We start from the raw sequence: 14978 nt of genomic DNA, 5'->3' as shown, positions 1-14978 counted from the left end.
GGCTGGGAGCAGACATGTTATATATACATTGAATTGAAATCTCCACGTCAGTCGGTAAGAAGTTCGCTGCATGTCCATTTTTTTATTCTGTTGGGCCAGAGAATAACAGATCACAATTACAGAAGTGAGCTTTCACTTACCATTCAAAGTCTATGAAGTAGTGTCCTACATGCCTATATGCCTATAGAAAACACTTTAGTAGCTTGCCAAGGGTGTTAAGCACTATATAAATGAAAATACAATATATTGGAATTGCATTACTCTGCTGCTCGTACAGATGCAGGAGAATTGCTTAGCAGTGAGAGTCATACACAACAAAGTTGAATAAATGACATGTTGGTGTAAATTACAAGCCCGCCATGCCATCAAAAGGCCCAGGTAAGGTCTCTTTTCTTCACTCTGTGTTTAAGCACAGCAGCACGTTCACAATTACAACACCCAAACTCTTCTCAAAAAGGCAATTCAGTACACCCACACTTTACCAAACATGCCCCTATAAATGAAATATCTTTTTCTTTTACCCCTACTGCACCCCACGGAAATTCTTCAGGGTGTTGTCAGTGGTATAAAGACCTACACGAATGCTAAAATAGAACACAATTCAATTATAAAACCAGTGATAGACCAAAGGTTGTATTTTTTTTTAATTACTTAGGTTGCACTTTTGCCTGAAACTGCAAAACAATTTGAAATTTCTTATCATATTACTGTTTTGCTATGAAAAATGCATATGCTTTTGTTTGAAACAGGAACATGTTAATTTAAAACAGCCATTTTGTAGTTCATAGTTATATCCTAAACCACTACAAGGAGAGTCCTGGGAAGAAAAGGCAGACCTACTGTCCCCAACAACAATATATCAAACACAGAAGAAGGAAGTTGCCTATGGAAATGTTATGAGGAAACTTTGGTAAGGTATAGAAACCTTAATGCTGTAAGTCATGTGTAACCAAAGGGGGGTCTCTAGAAGGCCATCCTTAATGGAAGAGGATGCATCACACACAATATTGGGTCATGCTTCATCATAGGCATCCTCTCCCCACCCTGGTGGGTTCTGCAGGCTCCGGAATAGTGCCTTCAGGGATAGTTTTATCATAAAGCAGGGTATGTGATGCTTGAACTGAATTTTGGCAGGGCCCTAGATGAAGAGAGGGGTTCAGCATGCCTCCAACCAGTAATCTAGAAGCTGTTGGTTGCACAATGTCCATCTTGTCCTCATCAAATTCTTTGTTGGCAAGTTGAAAAGCTTCAAGGGGATCTTTACTTCATTGTATCTGACCTCTTCGAGGTCAGATACAATGGGAACATCATCTATAATGGCGCTCCAGCCTACGCCACTCGCCGTTTGCAGCTAGTGCAGAATCAGGCTGCCCGCCTGATCCACGGCCTGCCCAAATACCATAGAGCTACTCCCCTACTGCAGGCCTTGCACTGGCTGCCGGTGAAAGAGCGTGCTCTGTTCAAGCTTGGCTGCACTACTTTCCAGGCCAAAACAGGCACTGCCCCGGAATTTATCTGTTCTGCCATCACCCCCTACATACCTGGACGAGAGCTTAGGTCTACTCATCAGGCTTTGTTAACCATCCCCCGCTTCAGCAAGAAAAAGACTGGCGGTACGAAATTCGCAGTGCTTGCTCCTGCATTTTGGAACTCCCTCCCCCCGGAACTCCGTATGTCATCTTCCTACATTGAGTTCCGGAAGGGTCTTAAAACTTTTCTCTTTTCCCGTGCTTACAATGCTTAAATTCCCCTCTGCTCCTGCTTGCTTCTCACAATCCAACAGCGCCAAGAAACCGCTTGGTAAAAGTGCGCTATAGAAATGTTTTTAAATTCAAATTCAAATTCAAATTCAGATACATCTCAGTATCTCGCCTTTTGCCACTGCAGAAGTTTGACTTCCATCATTTCTTGTAAAGAAGGTAATTTTGTTAACCTAGAGGAATGGCTGTTGCCTGACTCATGCATCAGCGTGGCTCAGTTATTGTTCTCGTAGACATCCATTAACTGTTTGATTTTACTTTCATCTTCTTGAGTTTTAAAGTATTTAAACACATATCTCCTCATTCCCCTGAGTCAATTTTGAGACTTTTGGTTATTAAACATATTAAAATGTTCGTCTTTTTATCTCTTTTTTACATTTTACCACTTGGTTTCTTCAAATTACAGTTGTTGATACTGGTTGCATGCTTGACATGCTTTCTCGGGTGTAGCCCTGACAAGCTCCAAATTATCTAGAAATCCTCATATATACCTGCTATTACCTCACAAGGCCCTAGATTGCCAACTTGCTCAGACCTTTCCCCCATGTTAGTAGGCTTTTAGAAAAACCAAATGGAACCAATGCAAAAATACCACTCAAAGCATGTGCTGAAGAAATATTGTGAAGGGTCATCAATGTTACCCATGTAGCTGAATGGCTGTGAAGCACCTCAAAATTTGAAAATGTTGCTTGTAATGAGCTCTTGTCAACATGTCGCTCATTGCCTTTTATATCGCACTGCAAATAATTATTCAAGTGACATCATCACTGGCATCACAGATGACACCACAAATGACAATAGATCTGCTTTCATGCAAACTAAAACGTGAAAGCTTTGAGATAATACAACCTATACTATATGCAACAATAAAGCATGCTCAGTTATTTAATCTAGCGCCATCCTTCCCCCGGCACGCAAAGCGGAGCTCTTGGCAGGCTGTAAGAACATACAGTACAAAAGGATGAGAGGCATAAAGACAATAACTGAAAGCAGAGTGCCTTGTTAAACAAAGTTTTTAGCAGGGATTCCAACAAATTGTACTGTACTTTGAGCGCTCCTCACAAAATATTGTTGCTTTAGGAAATTGAATAATGGCAGCATTTCTGGTTCTTTTTTGTTCACGGCTTTTCAGCATTCTATGTTCTCAACATATTTCATGCTGCCATGTGACATATTGCATTTCCTTTTCTATGTGAACACAGAGCCTTTGAACAGAAGGAAATGAAACCTAACAGGCAATACAGAGCCACTGAAATGCTGAAACAGCTGGAAGAGAAAGAGAAGGATCATATATCTTTAAACAGGTGTATTTGAAGGAATATCTGAATTGTGGATAGCTCAGCAAAGTGCTTCCTTCGAAAGCTAAGACATTTGGAAGATCATATCGTGCACGCTGCATTGCCTTATACCTACCTTACACGCTGCCTGGGTTTGCTCCATGCGGTGCATTATTTGTGGTGGGCAGTGTTTACTTTTGGTCTGCAGTGCTTTTTGTGTGCCAGTGTTTGCAGGGTTAAGCACCAGCACTCATTTGTGTGGAACAGAACTTATTTTTCAACTGCAGACTTTGACCCTAACCGAAAGAGTGACAGTAAGTTTACCTGCCCGACCCAGAGCAAGAGACAGAAAGAAAGAGAAGGGAGAAAGGAGGAGAATAAAGAAATAGGAAATCAGCCACAAAAGGAGAAAGCAGGGATAAGAAACACCCTGCAAAAATGAGATGAAGAGACAGGAATTGTACAGTGGTGGAAGAAAGAGGCATGCGGCAGAGTCAAGACTAGGCAGCATTGTTATTCAGCAGCGTTGGCCTCTGGCAGCACAGGCAGCAGACTTCTAAGGACATCTTTGAGTCTCTTCTCTTTTTTATAAATTAGGCCCTGACTGCGGTAAAAATCTCAACAAACAGTTGAAAAGAAGAGCTGGACATAAAGCACTTCAGAAATTCCTCGCTTTGGAACAAGTTTGGGTAATATAATAGAGTCAAAAGACTTCCCTAATTAAGGATAGTCCATAGGCAGGAAAGGGAGAGTATCGAATTATATAACGTTCAGTCCGACCATCAAAGAAGCCTGCACAACATGGGGTTTCCAGTTCTCAGTGTTTGTAGATTTTTTCAAATAATATTATCATTACAGAAAGCAAAAGTCATTAGAGTTAAGGGAATTGGCATTAAAAACGAAAAACAAAAAATGAAGTAATGCAATGTGCCTTTAAGAAATTTAACAAGCACTGCACATCTGGAGCCCTATTATGTAAAGGGTGCACTTCCCCTGTTTGCACCCGGCGCACCTTAAATCAGGTACGGCAGGTTCAAACAGGGAAAGTGTGCCCTATTACATGGAATTAGCTGCTCCCAGAACAGCCGCATTCATGTGAAAAACGGAGCCGCTGCTTTAAAGTCGCTCTGTGTTTTCACAGTGCAGATGTCAACCCGCCTGCGCTTTGAAGGGGTAATAGAGATCCCCTTGCAGGCGGGTGCAAGGGGATGTCTGGGGGGTCAATAAGACCCCCTTCCCCCGCTCCAAAGGGCTGCTCTGAGGGAGCGCAGTGACAGTGCGCCACCTGACAGCTTCTTTGCTTCTGCGCCAGCATCTGTCATACGGTGCGGGCGCGGAGGCAATGGGATTCCCTCATTTGCATTGGGCCGCCCCCACGCAAATGAAGGAACACCCCCTGGGGATAGCGCTGGCGCTTTATGTGTGCTAGTGCTATCGGTATTACAGAAGGGGGCGCACAAGCATCTGCAATCCCTTCTGTAATACCAAAGTGCCCCGGGGCTTGCACAGCGGGCGAAAACACCCGTTGTGCCCCCAGAGCACCTTCTGTAATACAGCCCCAGGCAAGCAATCAAATAATAGTAAATAAGTACTAAATACAGAATGGAACAGGAGCATCTTGACCTCTCTAAACAACAAGCAGAATTTCTGGCTCTTCACCATAACGCACATCTTTTTATAATGTTCTGGACAATGAAAGGTACACAAATTCATAACATAATTTACGTAAATGAGCAGCACTAAAAATGTTACATGCACCGCATCAGAATATTTTTTTAAAGTAACATGTACTTTCACATTATTCTCATTGCCTGCTAAATACATCATTTGCTGCTTGGAAGAAATATAAGTGCAAAACAAACTTTTAAGCATAAATAATATTGACATGTTAACGGAGCCTTGCAATGGTGCAAAATCGAACTTCCTTTCCCGGGGAAACAATCGAAACATTATTTTGGTACATGCAGATAGAGACCATGGTTTGTGCTGAAATTATTTTCTAAAAGCAAAATGAAACTTTGTGCACAGCTCGTTCCCAGCAAAATTACATACATTATTTATAATGTGGTCTACTGCGGCCTAGTTATGCGAACTAAAGCAAAGCTAAATTAGAGGCTATTATTTTAATGCAAAACTAGACTCCTGCGCAGACAATGAAGTGTGAAGTTTCTAGCAATGTCTTGCATATTTGCTACTGCGAGAGACAGTCTTCAGTACATTAAACAATCCTATATATGAGCCATGCAGCATCTGCTTGGTGACTTGAAACCCCAGCCAAATTCATATGTGATGGCAAGTCATTCACATGTTGGTGATAGGACCACAGGAATGGACTGCAATAAGGTGACCCAAATACACAATGAAAAAGAAACTGTGTGGTAGATGATAGTTCCTTTAATCCCACATTTTATGGGTAATTGGCATGAAGGAACATTTTAAGTAGCTGCCTAGAGAATCATCCAAGAGAAGAACCCACGCTGGAACTCATTTTCAAAATAATAAGGTTTGGAAAGCAAGGAGCTTTTTTGTCCTCGGTCTGCAAAGCCCTACTTGCAAGCATGGCGTCTGTCTGATCGTCACCCTGTGCATAAATTGTAAAGGTAAGGATGCTTTGAGACCGGGCGATGCCTTTGAGTTCAACTGAGTGGATCGGCAAAGCGAGCTGCCTCCTCCAGCCCTCTAAATATTATTTCTGAAGTCGGTGGAAAGGGTAAACTCTGTGCTCTTAGGTGTCAGCCTTTCCATGTTTCATCTGTGATCCTCACTGAATCACATACAGGAACATTTGTGTCTTATTTCCCATCCTTGTGTGCAGTGCTAGGCTGGCGGTCTGCCGGTATCCTTGGAGAAGAGGGCCATGCAGCCAGAGGCATTAAGGGGTCAGTGCCCGTTCTAGATGTGGTCAGGGGGTGGGTTGGGTCAGAGGCAGGGCTGGTGCTACATTCATTCACTTCTAGGCAACTGCTTAGCATGACACTGGCCGTGGGTGCTGGACTTCCCATGGTTCCATTAAAGGGTCTGGAATTTAGAACGGACCCATAAGAGAGACCTCCTCTTCAGTGTACAATGGAAGGTGGCTGATACCACTCTAAGTAGAGTCTGACACTGTCTGTGGATAGAGCTCCACACTCTCTTCTCTTAAAGACTCCCGTTTGCTGCATCTTCAGCATAAATAACTCTCCTCTCAAGTCATGACTCCTTGAGTATGTCTTCTGTGTCAATAAATTGTATGTCTATTTTTACGGGAAGTTGATCTTGCTCACGTAATTTGACGAAGGCTTCAGTGAAGCTGAAACGCGTTGTTGTTGTACCTGCGCTCTAAACTTTGTTATATTGCTTCCCTAGCACCACTCTCTTACAGAAATGCCACCCCATAGCAGTCACTCTTTGCTGACAGAGACTGCAGTTCTCTCCCCAGAGAGCCTAACCCTGCCTTCTTTCATAAGCTAATACTTTTAACCCTTGAGTCTAAAACTCCTTCCCACTACGGATGAGCAAACTCTTGTAGAGCTTGATAGTCTCTTTTCAAGTTGCCTCTTCAAGAGCCTGATACTAGCTCCTTTATATCCTGTACTCTTGTCTACAGGATGACAGGCATTCTAGAGGCTGCGGCTCAATTCTGGAGCCTGGGAGTTTACTAGAGCCGATAATTCAATACTCCTAGATCCTTTCGCTGTCTCCTTCACCTCCAGCATTCTAAAGCTCTAGTTCTTATTCAAGCTCTCCTCTGGTAGCATGACACAGTTTTGGAGTCTGGCACACTGTTCCTGTGGAGCTTGACACTCGCTCCTGGTCCTTGACACCTTAAAAAAACCTGACCTACTTACCTAGTATAACCTGTCACTCTCATCTACATATCATGGAACTCTCCAATTCAATAACCTAGTACTCTGTTCTAGAACCCTGCACTTTTGCATTGTATACCCTTTCACTCTCTTCTCTACACGGGCACTGTCTACCAGAGCTTGATTCTCTTTAAGGGGGACACTAACCCTGTAGTCTGACATCCACATTTTCCTGTCTTCTGGTAAATGCTAATACTTCCTCCTTGTACTGTCTTTCATCTTTATTCCTCCTGAAGCTGGAACTGCTTGTGTCCTGAAGCCTGACACAGTCACTTATTAGGGCTTGATATTGTCAACTCCTGAATTCTGCTCTCTCTCTCTCATAAAATGACTATCACTCTCACAGAGCCTGGCTATCACGGTTAGATTTTACTGCTGCCTTCCTCTGGCCCTGAGACCCCTCACCATGTGCACCAATTATTTAATGTATTCAACAATCCTACCCTCTCTCTCAATGCCCACTGTTGCTCATCCCATCCTATTTCAAACTATGGGGCATATGTACAAGCCCCTATCGCCACCACAACATCACCTATAGTGACGTTGTGGTGGCGATTGGGGCTGCGCCTAATGTACAAGGCAGCGTTAAGCCACTTAACGTGGTTTAGCACTGCCTTGCACATAAGGCACCCTTTCACGCTATGGTTAGCGTTAAAGGAGTGGGCAGTGGGTGTTGTGGTGGGCGTTCCACCGCAATACAAATTCATCTTGACGCTGCCCCCTATGTACAAGGGTGGCGTACATAGGAGGCAGCACCAAAATTAAGACAAGGTAAAAACTGGCCTTATGATGGCGAAACGAGGAGAAATGCATTATTTCTCCTCATTTTGCTAAAGCAAAATGCCATGGATTGGTCATGTACAGGAAGGTGTTCCTTCCTGCACATAAACAAACTTTTTAAAAAAATGTAATTTTGCCACTTTCACTTGTACTGCATGAAGCAGCACGCAAGAAAGTGACAGGATGGCATTTCTAGGATTGTTTATATGCAGGAAGGAACATCTTCCTGCACATAAACAATCCTCCCCTGCACGCAGACACCCTTGCACTCTGGTGCAAGCGTGTCTGTATTGGCTCTAAGTTGCTAAACTTAACGCCATCGCAGGGGGAAACGCAAAGCTTCACCACATTCTTGTAAATATGGTGCAGCCTTGCATTTCAAGTGGAGGAGAGAGGCTTTAAGCCATGAAGGCTAACGCCTCTCTCCTCCACTTCCTTGTACATATCCTCCTACGTATTCAATAGTATAAGCCAGTGTATTGTGTTTTTGGTGGGAGTGTACTGCGGTTGGGGATGAAGGGCACATGTGTCACCATTAGGAATAGGGATGATCTAATTGCGATTTTCTTTGAATCGCAATTAGGTAATCACTATTTCTAATGTCTGAACCTCCATGAGTTCTATTTAGAAATTCCTAGGGGGTTTAAAATCAACCTACCTTATTAATATTAATGAGGTAGGTTGCAATTTGCGATCCCCTAGGAAGCGCTAAAATCACAGGGATGGTGGCCTGCTAGGGTCAGCAGACCACCATGTCTGTGATTGCTTTTCAATTAAGCAATACTTTTTTTTCAAATGCAGCCTCTTTAGCTTAAAGTTTTCTTTAAATTTTATAAGAGCAGGCATTGGTCCATGGTACAAGTGCATGCTCTTAAAAAACTTTTTTGTCATCATTCCCAAAGGGGAAGGGGTCCCTTAGGGAGTCCTTCTCATTTGCCAATGGGTTACCACCAACTTGAAGTTGGTGTTAAAATGCTAATGTTTGCGACTGCATTCATGGTCACAAAACATTCAAACATACCGCTGCGATTCGGTATTTATAAGGGAGTCCTAAACGCACCCCTTCCAAATACCGATTTGCAAACGCATTTTGCAATTCGATAACAGGTTATTAAATAACAAAATAGGGTTTGACACATAGGAAAAGCCTTTTTTGCATTCGCAAATGGGCAGATTCTGCAAATTAGCCTGCTTGCGAATGCAAAATAGGTTCATACATGTGGCCCGAGGTGTGTATTGTGTGCTATTCATGTGGTGGAAGTATGTACAGAGACCTAGATTTACAAAGATTTTGTATTGGGTTTGCATCACTATTTTGATACTGAGCCAAAGCAAACACCATCTTGGTATTTACAAATATTGCTTTGCTTTTTTGTAAAAAAAAGGAATAAATAACGCAACGCTGTGCATTACTCAGCCTCGCATTACCTTGCGCCAGGGAGGTGTTCCCTGGATCATTCTCATGCATACCCCCATGGATTTTGACTCAAGCATATATTTACAAAGAGTTGTAGACATGAGTTTGCACCAAATAGTGTGCGTGCCTGAGAAGGGTATAACGAAGAGAAATAGCTTTATTTCTCCTCATTATTTCCTTTTTGCTTGTGTGTTGCATTTTGCAGCACACATACAAAGTGGAATACACATCCAAGGATATTTTTTGCGCAATTCCTGACCAAAAAGTATCCTGACCAAAATGCAGGCATACCCACACTATTGCACCAAGGTGCCTTCATTGGCATTACGCAGCCAAAAGCATGCCAGTTTAGGAAGAGAGAAAACTGTGAAGTTTCTTTGAAATATTGCCCAGATCTGCACTCTACCTTTCATGCAGATTATTTGAAATGTTTGCAAGGCATATTGCTGTGTGTGGGGTGAATGTGTGTAATGTGTGGGGGGACAGTTTGTGCTGTTTGTGATACACAGAGGCCATGTGGTTCCATGTCATATGTGACAGTAGAGGCCAGTTCTGACAATTTAGTTATCAACAATTTGCATTATGGTCCTAATGTTAGAAATAGGGTTACTGGTTGACTGGAATATTACCCCTGGCCAATCAATAACCACATTCCTAGTCAGGGTAAGTCACTAGCATACCACAAATTAACCTGTGCTCACCCTCTGGTAACTTGGCGCAATGCAGTCAGGCTTAACTTAGAGGCAATGTGTAAAGTATTTGTACAACACTCAAACAGCAAAAAAATGAAAACAACAGATAAAAAGGCCCCATACCAGGTTAGAAAAATAGAGCAAAATTGAATAAATAAATCTAGACCAAAATGACAAAATCCAATCAGTAGAACCAGACTTTATTTCTTAACGCATACACTGTAAAATAGCACCTAGAAACAAAAAGCGTCAACCAAGGCTATCTGGATGGCTAGACCTGGTCCTAGACAGAAATTCAGACCAACCACGATGGAGCGCTTTTCAGACACACTCCCAGATTAGTCCTGCGGAAGTTTTACCTTCTCAAGCTTTGTGCCAAGAGTCCTGTTCGAGGGGAAGAAGTTTATTGAGTGCAAGGAGAGCATTACTGATGATTGGCGGGTGTGAATAGCAGACATCGTAGTAGGCCGGGCTGGAGCCTAGTGGTGCTGATCAAGGTGGGCGGATGATGTTTGCTGTGGAAAGAGGTGAACTTGCGGCGGCTTGTGCTGATTTCTGGTGTGAGCAGCGCGGTTCCAGTGTGAACGGTCATGAAAATCCCGAAAGCTTGACTTTATGAGCTCGAGAACCACATCCAGGGCCTAGGATCTGAGAGGTGCCTAATTTGGGGTCAAAAACTCATTGAAGACGAGTCCAGGAGCAGTGGCAATGTAGAGGGCATCATCGGGACTGATGCCGAGTAGCATTCGATCAACATCAAGTTCTTCGTCAGCTGAGACTTTGAACTTCACCTGCTTCGTCGAAGACGGCACCGGAACCCGTTCTTCAGCAACTCGCTATCATCGTGCCCTGCTTCGGACACTGCTTGCAGCTTGCTCCACCAATGACTCGCTGACAATCACTTTGTCTCTATAAATTTCTAAGTCTGACGATAGACTCTCCACTGGGGCAAACCAGTTTTTATTTTGCACTCTGTGACATTAGGTGTTAAGCCAAGGCACACTAGTTCTTGACATATTCCTGTACCAATATAGTTTGATAAATAGTTTTATTTCCGAACTTAAATCATATTTGTTATTTTCAATCATAGGAATAAAATAAATACTAAGATCCAGAAACCCTAGATTAGATTGCAATTCTATCAATAGCTTCATCAGATTGCCATAATAACAAATTGTAAACTCGTTTTGGGGACTGAAGTTGAAAGGTTTTTTACTTGTACTTTAGAAGTTTGAAAATATGTACTGTCTTGCAGCAATGCAAACACTCCAACCATGCACCATGGTGTCAGAGGTATTTTAACGTTTGGCAAATACAATGAAATGAAGAAATGTACGAATCTCAGCCATGTGGTTTATTTATGATGTCACCGGAAATCCTGTAGAGCACAGCCTGGGAACAGCCAAAGTGCATTGGGACTGTGCCTTTTCCTCGTGGAAAATTTCAAAGTGTTGATTTACAAGGCACAATTCAATGGCCTACTTTAGTAACTGAGACTGGATGAGGCAGTGATGAGTCAGAGATGTTATAAGCATCTGTGTGGTGCTCCCACACCTAATCTCCCCTTCTTTGCAAAAGCTTTGAAAGGTTCTGTGACAGCTCAGCTGAAGCAATTGACTGTCTACTGGAAATGAGCATTATCAAGCTATAGGTCTGGGTGCAGCATAGAGCCTCTGACCTTTCAAACATTGCTCTCTTCAGCCTATACAGGAGCATGTCTTGTCAAATCATTTTTCTAGACTTGTCGGCAGCGTTTTACACACTCAGTCACTCTTTTCTTGTGGAACAATCAGTCATGGAATAATTAATGAAATTGAGCGGGACAGTTTTGTGCTTCTCCTCCTATTTAAAGATCCAATCACAACAAACAAAAATATCTAACTCTCTCTCTCCTAGTCCCCTTCTCCAAGTGGCAGCACTGGGCTATTTTCTATCTGCAAAATTGCTAATTAGTACATTGAGCCTCGATGGTCACTTCTGAAGCTTTACATCTTTTTTCATCTCTATACTGATGACATCCAGCTGTGTATGAAAGTCTCTTCCCTGTAAGGCACAGATATTTATTAATATCCAGTTTGGTTGTCAATCCATCATGTAACTTTTAACCATGCAAACATTGAAGTTCTTGTCATTCCTCTCTCCTATGCTCCATTCCAATGCAAACTGGGCTTAAATCAATAAACATGTTCGATAGTATGCCCTCCATCACAGATTAAGCAATTATCTTCAAATGATGCTTGACTATGGTCTGAATTGTTATGCTCACACAGGGCCCGATTCACAGAACTAACATAAGACAAAATCCTAAACTTACTACCATTTTGGTATTCACAGAAGGCACTTACCTTTTTTGGTATTCACAGAAGGCACTTACTCATTTCGGTATTCACAGAAGTTAGTTGTCAATAACTTTAGGACTACTAAATGCCTTCTGTGAATACCGAAAGTCTTAAAGTTAGGATTTTTCTCAGTTTAGGAGTAGTAAAGTTAGGACGCCTAACTTTAGGACTCCTAAACTGAGAAAAATCCTAACTTTAAGACTTTCGGTATTCACAGAAGGCATTTAGGAGTCCTAAAGTTAGGACTCCTAACTTCTGTGAATACCGAAATGAGTAAGTGCCTTCTGTGAATACCAAAATGGTAGTAAGTTTAGGATTTTGTCTTAAGTTAGTTCTGTGAATCGGGCCCTGAGCACTCTCTAACAAAAGGTGCTCAGTGTGAAAACAGGGTCTTCAAAGGATTCATTACTGACAAATATCTTCACAATTCATCTGACCTCCCTGAAGGCTGACCTTCATGCGGCTGCAAGGGTAGCATCATGAACTAGAAGATTTGACCACATCACCCTGGTCCTTGCCATTGATATGCTTCGTGTTGAACCTAGGAGCACATATAAGCAGGTTTGGATTGTACATAAAATTGAATATTCTGGAACACCCCAATAACCTTTGTAAAACCCCAATCTTCAAGACTCAACCAGCACTGAAACAGCCTTCCCGTGGAGGGCACGCAACCTATGAAACATAACCCTTCTACCGTGCAAGACGAATGAATCCCTCCAAGGGGGCTCTCCACCAGGAGCTGAAATGAGTTGTATTCAAATGAAATTGCCCCCTTTAGCTATCCTCATGACTTTGGTGACATGCTTGTTCATGTCTTTAATCATCTACCTGACTTTGCTGCAATGTCTTCTGAAGTTTTTCTTTTTTACTCTGACCATTTACTGTAATTATTATTATGTGCATTATCATATGTCTGTGTGAAGTGCCTTGATGACCCATTTAGGTCGTGAACACGCATTGCAAAACTACAAATGAATGAATAAATAAATAAACATCACTCACAGTTTGAGATTCAATTACTATCATTGAGTATGAAGCTCTTAGGCACAACGAGATAAAAAAAAAATTTTGAACGAGGACTATAGTTGTTTATTCTGTTATATTCTGCCCCACATTGCACAAGACAAGTCTATCATTAATACATTATCGTGAATTGTTGATGTACTCAAGGAAATAATATCCATTGAACCTACTCACAATGATGTGACAGTGTGGAAATGCAGCATAATGCATTTAAGGCTAAATATTTTAAGAGCTGCATACGCACAAATGTATTAATCTTTTCTGCACAAATTGAAGAACTTGCACAGGGTTTAGCAGAATGTGTTCATCTGGGAGCCTGTGTATGAAGAGGAAACATTCCCAACCAGCCGCGGCCCGTGGAGGGTGTTCCGTGGGGCGGAAAGGCGGGGCGGGGGAGGGGCAGCGTGGGGGATACTAAAAACCGGAATATGGATAATTGGAGGTAAGTAAACAATTAAATAAAACGAATTTCGTAGTGCACCCTGCATCGCAAATTGCGATGCAGCGCGCGCTACGAAATTTGTTTTATTTATTTAATTGTTTGATTTTATTTGTTATCTTGACTCGCCTCAGTGTTGAGCTCTATTATGTAGTCTCTTTTTTCAGTGATCCAAACGTTAAGACTACAGTATGTCTTCAATAGGATGCAGGTTTGTAGTGGGAGTTGGTGAACATTTATGTACAAAGATATGTGTGCTGTGTTTGCATTTGAATAATGTAAATCATTGTTTTACATGCAGGACTCTAATTATCAGACCGCCAAAAACAATTAGACTGGATGGGACACATGAACTTGACCATATTTGGCCATTTACTGGTGCACACTGAGCATGTTAGCTATTTTGAGATTTAGGGCCTCATGTAGGTAGCCCAATACCGGTCGGTAACGGCCGATTTTCGGTAATTATACCGTTACTGACCGGTATTTAGGCTTTTGCAATGTAGGGGGCACATTACAGGATTCGGTAATTTACCGAATCGGTAAAATTACTGAATCGGTAATTTTACCGATTCGGTAAATACCGAATCCTGTAATGATATGTAGGGGGAGTGTGTGGGTGTTGTGTGGAGTCGGTATTTACCACCAATTAATAGTTGGTGGTAAATGAAGAATGGCACTGTAAATGCATTTTCAAGCGCTTAGAAGTGTGCAATGTGGCAGACATACATGCCCTTAGGGCATGTATGTGTGCCACATGTGCACACATGCAGGAATCAGGGGTGCAACAGGGTGTCAATGTGACACCCTGCCACCCTTGATTGTGTTCCCCCCCATTACCGAATCGGTATTTACCGATTCGGTAATGAGGCATACCTTCCCATTGATTCAATCAATGGGAAGGTATGCCTCATTACCGAATCGGTAAATACCGATTCGGTAATTACCGAATATCTACGAATCGGTAATTTTTACCGCAGGAATACCTACATAGCATTTACCACTTCATAAATACCGAATCGGTATGATTCGGTATTTATGAAGTGGTAAATGCCAGGCCACCTACATAAGGCCCTTAATATCTAACTGTGTAAAGCTGCAGTACACCCTAAAGTGCCTTTGGTTGTAGCTTTTAATTATATTATTCTGAAAGACATCTAAACTTTATAACAATTATACAAACGTTTAAATATAAATACATTCCAGGAAAGTATTTTTAGAAATTGATTTTCATTAAGAAGATAAAATGTTAGCCCAGTTAATCATTGTTCTTCATAATTCTGACTATAGTATTTTTAATAGACTCACATATATGCATACTGATATATCTAGGAAGCTTTTGGACAAAAATGATAGCCCGTAAGGCTTGTAAAGGTAATGACACTAAATGGCAACGCCTCTTT

The sequence above is a fragment of the Triturus cristatus genome, chromosome 2_1 (genome assembly GCF_964204655.1).
Source record: "Triturus cristatus chromosome 2_1, aTriCri1.1, whole genome shotgun sequence".
NCBI lineage: Eukaryota > Metazoa > Chordata > Amphibia > Caudata > Salamandridae > Triturus > Triturus cristatus.
Note: the sequence above shows the minus strand (reverse complement) of the source record.